This window comes from Candoia aspera, chromosome 3 (assembly GCF_035149785.1).
Source record: "Candoia aspera isolate rCanAsp1 chromosome 3, rCanAsp1.hap2, whole genome shotgun sequence".
NCBI lineage: Eukaryota > Metazoa > Chordata > Lepidosauria > Squamata > Boidae > Candoia > Candoia aspera.
The window spans coordinates 205,635,763-205,642,814 of NC_086155.1; the positions used below are offsets into that span (position 1 = coordinate 205,635,763).

Sequence of the window (7,052 nt, forward strand, 5' to 3'; positions counted from 1 at the left end):
TTGTCCCTGGGGGAGCTGGGGGTGTTGACGACCGACAGGAAGCTCTGGCGTGGGCTGGTCCATGAAGTCACGAAGAGTCAGAAGCGACTAAACGAATAAACAACAACAAGAAGTCCAGCCAACTCCATAAAATTCTGGGTGACTTATGACATTGAAAATATTAAGAACAGTTAAAAAAGAAAAGAACAATGTATGTCCCGAAAAAAGAAAAAAATGTCCTACTAATAGATAAGGAGGACTTCAGGAACTTGACACCCAAACTAAATCCAATCTATCTATCTGTCAATTAATTCCACCCAGAGTTGGAATTAATTGACTGATAGATCCATTAACTCCCCAGAGTCCCCCTCTTTGGGGGGAAATGGGCGGTAATAGAAGTTTGAAAAATAAATAAATAAATACATTCAGTCAATCAATCAATTCAATTTATTACAGTCATAGACCAATACAAGGAGAGCACTCGGTGAATGTCTATAATCTATCTTACTAGCTAATCAATGAAATGAAATTTAAGGCAAAGTTAAAATACATTTATAAAACAACCTAACATCTATGATTAAGGTACAGTATATATTTAAATTATAAAATAGACACCAAAATTATATAAGTAAATAACACCTTAAATTACAAAGAAGTGATAATATCTAAAATTTAAATGAATTACAGTTACATAGAATGCATTTGGCTAGTAGAAAACTGGCCCATCAGGGTCCGGCAGATCTTCTGTGCTGCTGCACAAAACCTGGCCACATGCGCTGTAACAAAAGGCAGTTTGTCTGTAAGCAGCATCGGGGCATAGCCTGAGTCTGAGCAACCAGGACATCTACTAATCAGAGGTTTGATGAATCTGGATCAAATGTCTCCATAAAAGGGGCAACGAAGAAGCACAGGTTCTGTAGTTTCCACCTCTCCAGAATCACAGGGGCAAAGCCTTTCAGTTTCTTGGCCTTTTGGCTGAGATCAAGTGTAGTACCTGTTCTTATTAGTTTAACTAAATCCAAAGCTTTTTCTCCTTGGAAGGGAAAAAAATTTTTGTTTTTCAATGAAAGGGAATGGGAATGGCTAAGAAAAAATGCAGAAGAAAAAACAGCATGAAACTCATATCAAAGGTACAGGTGCTACCCAGATAAAGTATTAAAGCTTGTCATCATTGAGTCCATGGACCCTCTTGCATTCACCCTCTCTCCATAGAAATGGTCAACCCAGCATGCACATTAAGTGTGAAATGGGCTGAGAGCAAGCCCAGGACATGGGATGATTTTAATTGGAATTCCTCTGCCAGTTCCCCTCTCAAAGAGAGAGAAAGTTGTCCAGTTGGTATTTTTTTAGTCACTCATTTTTTTTTTAGTTTAAATGACCAATCTGTGGATCTAGACTGTTGTAGTGTGTTGACGTCTGCAATAATCACAGGAGCATGGTTTTCTTCAATGAGGTGCTTCACATAACACAAACAACTCTTTTGCCCTTCCTTTACCCAGAAATAGACTGCATAGCTGCCCATATCTTAAAGCAGCCCTGCTGCTCCACTGTTGAAAACTGGGAAGCATCTTGCTTTAGATCTCTTCTAGGTGGTGCTTCATATGTCCCATAATTGAAGCACCATTTCAATGGTGCTCCACTTCAGTCTCCACAATCTCCAATCTCCATGTGATTTAGAACCACAACCAGCCTTATCACGACACAGACAGATCTTCTGCCTCAGGAAGAGGGCTGGGAAAGGTGGGTACTAAGGAGCCCTCAAGCTGAGGCACTGGACCTAGACCATGTCTAGAGAGTCATCTTCATTCATTCATTCATTCATTCATTCATTCATTCATTCATTCATTCTGAAGCCAGCCCACAGAGAAACAAATTGGCCAGGACCCCAACTCAGTTCCCAACATCAGCTATCCAGAAACTTCAGTCAGTCAACTGTTCCTAGGAAATGATCTTACAAAGTCCTTCCTTCTATACTATCTCAGGAGGTACATTAGATACCTCCTGCCCTCACTACTGGATTCTCAAATTCAGCATGCATCTATCTCGGGTTTCTTTGTATTCTAAGAAAGGCAGCGCACACGCATTCGTTTTCTCCCTGTTTTGCAATGAAAATAAATTCATTAGTATTGCCAGGGTATCACTTGAGAATAGATCGCTGAGCTGACCTTTTCCTTTCATGATGTTGCATTTCATCACTGAAAACCCTGCTCCTTGATTCTCCTCTCTTAAAGACAAAATTATTCTGAAGGGGAGGAAATGTATATTTTTTAAGGACTCTAGGACAAAAACAGTGGCCTGGGTGTATTGGTGGGATTTAGTTTAACAAATCAATTATCTCTCTCGTGCAGCAAACTGTGAAGAAGATGGGCAAAGTGGGAAGAGACGAATTGGACTCCTTGAAATGTTACATTAGGGCAAAGTAACAGCTCATTAGATTATACAAGGTAGGTGTAATTGCCCAGAAAAAATGCAGTGACTTCTAGTGATGCTTAATTTAATATGGGCTTACTACTAGCACCCAACCAATATGCAAGATCTATATCCTTGGCCCAAGCCCCTTTGATTGGAAAAAGAAAGATTGCTGCAGTTAAGAGCAACAGACAGACCATCATTCCATTGCATCTGTTTTTTCTCTCTCCTATGGCAGATTGGGCTATCAGTGGCTACCAGTTTGGTTGGCTGCTTGTTACCTCCAGAGCCACTGGGCATCGTGCTTTAAATGGCAACTTTTGGGAAGTTGAAGAGAGCACTGCTACTTCTTTTCATGCTTTAACAACTGTAACGGAATCAGAGGGGTGATTCAGAAGGGTCACCGCTGCAATGCAAGGTCCACCTTTTCTCTACAGGCACACAGAGTAAAGACACACGTATAAAAGTGGCAGAACTTCCATCACGATCATACAGTGGACCTTTTGCCACTGGATCCCTCACACTTCCGTATGGATGCCTCTGCTTTGGCCTAATCTAATACAGGCATCCTCGTTTAGCGACCACAATTGGGACCAGAAGCTCTGTTGTTAAGCAAAGCAGTCGCTAAGTGGGAAATCATGTGACCACAATGGTGCTTTCCTTTTCCCCACTCCCTGCCCTTTGGAATGTTCACCCCGGCACTGGGATCATTAGTAAGGAGGGAATTAATGTTTGCATTTACAGTCATTGGAGAGGAAGGGATTACAAGAGAGTAAGCAGGCACACAATGGGGAATACGCAGCGAAAGCAATGCACCAGCAGCCCTAACCGTGCTATGCAAACAGCCCAGTGTATTCCCCATTGTGTGCCTGCTTACTCTCTTGAAATCCCTTCTTCTCCAATCTCTCCACTCTGCAAGGGGTGGGAGGGGGGAAGAAAAAAAACCAAGCAATTTCTGTAGGCAACTGCTCCTGTGCCTGACCCAGTTTTTTTCTCCTCTTTTTAAAATCCCTCTACAATAGGGACATAGAAGCATCTAGGAGAACAGAAAACAGAGCCATCTAACCCATCAGTCCCTAGGTTTCTTATTGTTCAGCTACTGAGCCATCACCATAATGCTCTTTGGGTAGGGTATTGTCAAGTTCTTAGTAGCCACTTGCAATCAAAAAGCAAGACTCTCACACAGCCTTCTTCAATTGAAAGGGAAAAGGGGATTGAAATACAGAAATCTTGGCAGCTGGGTATGTTCACCTGAGCACTCCCCTAAGTTTGTTAGGGTAGAGCTTTCTTGATTTTCTTGCTAACCACCCGTTGATGCACTGAGGATATGATTCCTGATAAATAAGAATGTACTGCAGAATTCCTGCAGTCCTCAGGAGAAATTGGAGGTTGAGTTGTGCCCCAAACCCAACCAATACAGGTAGTCCTTGTTCAGTGACCACAACTGAGACTGGCAACTTGGACATTAAGTGAAGCTGCCACTAAGTGAAACTGTGACTATGCTTATGATCTTACTTCAGCTTTCCTTTGCTTTACAGACCTGTGAAGGTTGTAAATGTGAGGATTGGGCATAACATTACTTTTTCATCACTGTTGCAACTGTGAACAGTCGCTAAATGAGACAATCACTAAGCAAGGACTACCTGTAGCTGCAGCAGTTGATAACATGTGTCCTCATATGATACTGAAAGCTGTGTGTGTGGGGGGGGATTACCTCTCCCAGAAGAAGGGCATTGTGGTCCTCACCCCCTAAAAAACAGGATAGCACCTGATTAGGTGATTTTTTTCTGCTACACCATTGACTAGTTTTTGCTTTCTACAATCACCAGGCAAACTCTCTAACATCTAGTTCTGACCTTTCCTTGTCCTGTTTTTTTTTTTTTTCCTTTTCTTTTCTTTTATATAGGGGTGGGATTGCATGCACTCCTTCTTTTCCCATTTACAAATTTCATCCATCTTCATTTGTTCCCCTCGTGATTTCACTCCCACTGGTTCATAAGTAACCTAGGAGAGGCTGAGTGTTCTCTGAGACAGACCTTGTAGGACATTAATTGATTCTGCCTTGCCAAAGAATGTTACAGTGGCATTGGGGTAGAAAATAGAATGTGTTTTAATGTGAGGCTTGAAGGGATGCACATATCATGCAAATGGGAAAGAAGAGCTGAAGTGTAGCAGAGCAAAAATCCATCTTTCCAAGAAGCAAAGTGCTGGATTTGAGGATCTCTCCCTGAGATACCAATGTCTTGCCATGTTTCTTCCAGATTATGTATGACCCATGGAAACTGCAGAAAGTAGCATTCCCAGGATTTCAGTTGCCATATTGAGAGAAGGGATGTTTTGCCTTGACAACTGATGTCATAATTTTGCAGTTGTGTCTAAGTGCAGAAGAACCTAATTTGGTATGGATTGACTTTCAGAAGGAGGGTCTGTGGTTAAGGAGACCTTTTATTGGCCAAAAAGTGAAACTGCATTGATAACTGTGGGACTTTTTCACTGGGCAAGGCCATCACTCGGTTGATGAACATACCTTGATGTCAGTAATGATAGTGTTGTTGACACAGATTTTCTAGCTTATTCTGATGCTAAAGTTATGGGATCAGATCAAGTTTTCCAGAGGAACATGTCTGTTTACACAGCACTTAATCCAACAGCCCACACCAAATGAAGCCAGTAAGTGACCATGGATGGTAGGGCCTTTTTAATAATGTAGAAAGACCTCCTTGGAGAGATTTGCCTGGTGCCTTCAATCTGGTACTTGGGGCATCTTGTCAAGAGTGTACTATTTTTATTTTTTTTATTTTTCATATTATAATTTAATTGAGGATTACTTTGCAAAATATCCAGAGGGCTGCAGGGTAGTTTAGAAACCAAAATAATGAATGCATTAATTGAAAGAAGCTGCTTTTAAACTATTATGAGAAAAGCCTCTCTTAGAGAATGGATATACATTAAATTATATTCATTTAACTCTAGGGAAAGAACCTCAGAGCTAGGCCTGTAAGCCTTTCAGCTGCTGGTTTCTGATTTAAGAGGCAATAATATTCTGGAGCCCATCATGTTTTTAGAGTACAGTAGCATTTGGCCTTCTACACACATTCTCCTTTCTTTTGATGCTGGTTTACGGGCATGTGTGACTGAACCAGTATGAAAAACAAAAACTCAATTTTCAGCGCCAGAAGTTGCCAACTGAGCAATGCTGGAAATTAAATTCATGTGAAGTGGAACTTTTAGTACAGGGCTGATGCATCTCAGGGACTATCTGCCATCTTCCCTAGTCCACAGCTGATCTGGTTTCCTCCAGTCAGGCTTTTTGCAAGAGATGAAGCAAATGCTGTCTCTTCTAGTTTAAATAACAGAGAAACATGGCAGAGATCAGAGGAAGAGAGTTAGCATTTGTTCTGAACTAACCATTCCTGTACCTTTTCTCAGCAGCTTCATGCTATAAAACATTTGGCAAAAGTATTTTGTTCCAGGTATGTATTTATTAGGGCTGTTTGTGGTAAGCACAGTTTGTCTCAAAGCAGTGCTGTGTGTCATGGAAGTGACAGTGATCTGCGGCAACTGGAATTTTGTCAAATGCTTGTCTTGGAAACTAGGTGTGCGTGTACCTTAGCGCTGCTTTCTTCAGTTGCAGTAGTTCCTTTCCGATGTCTTTGATCCTCGTTTTCACTCTCTCTTGATTTGAGGAAGGGCTGGCCACCCATACAAGAAATGCAAATGGAATCCATTTGTTCTTGTTGCTCATTGCTTTGCAAATATCCTTATTCATTCCCAGGCTCAGAGAATTGCATTGCAACAGCCTGTGAAGGCCATCCAGGGGCCAGAAGGAACTAAGAGATTGAACTCTGGAGTGTGCTTGTTTGTTTGTATATCCATCCATCCATTTATCTGTCCATCCATACCTGCCATCCATCCTCCATTTATCTCCACTTTCTCTGTGGAATCTGCCTGTCCAGGAAGATCTGGGGAAGAGGGGTTGCTGTGAGTCTCACGTCCAAAGGAATGCCATCTTCTTGGACCCTGGAGTCCAGGACTCCTCTCCTCTTGAACAGTTTTCTCAAGGCTACCTCAACCACCCCTTTCTTACTATATTTACAGAGAACACTAAAAACATGGCTCTTCAGAAAGGCTGTTGGGGTTGAATAAAAGCATGCTGCCCAATATGGTAGGGTATCAGACTGATTGGTTATAATGTTATGAACTGATTTTTGTCTTTAATCTTCTGTTCTTAATTCTATAAACTGCTCAGAATCACCAAAAATGGAACAGCACATACATTGGGGACTGAATTGATTAATCAGTAAATAAATATATAAGGCTCTGAATTCTTTGCTCTGCAGTGTCAATCAACTGTTGTGTTGAAGGGTTCATTCTTGTCTGCAATAAAGGTTCTAATCTAGCCAAGTCAAGCCTGTGAGTGTTTTGCCATGTCAAGCCACATGCTGAATAAGTGTCTGGAGAGCTGGGATCTCCTGCTGAACCCTGGTGTGAAGCCTGATGTTAACTGTCTAAATCACCTCCAACTAATTTGGAAGCTACCTACTTTGATTATTGTGAATACAGTTTTGGACCCCCCCAGCTTTGTACCTTTCACTGGCCTCCACTGAAAATCTACAAACACAACTTTTTCCTGTTGTTGAACAGAACTGAATTACATTTCCAGC

At 41.5% G+C, this 7,052-nt stretch overlaps 1 pseudogene; it reads left to right on the forward strand.

Annotated features, from left to right (window-relative positions):
- The first annotated feature begins 934 nt into the window (after positions 1 to 934).
- LOC134495068 (U2 spliceosomal RNA) lies at positions 935 to 1,048 on the forward strand (annotated as a pseudogene).
- The last annotated feature ends 6,004 nt before the right edge of the window (positions 1,049 to 7,052 follow it).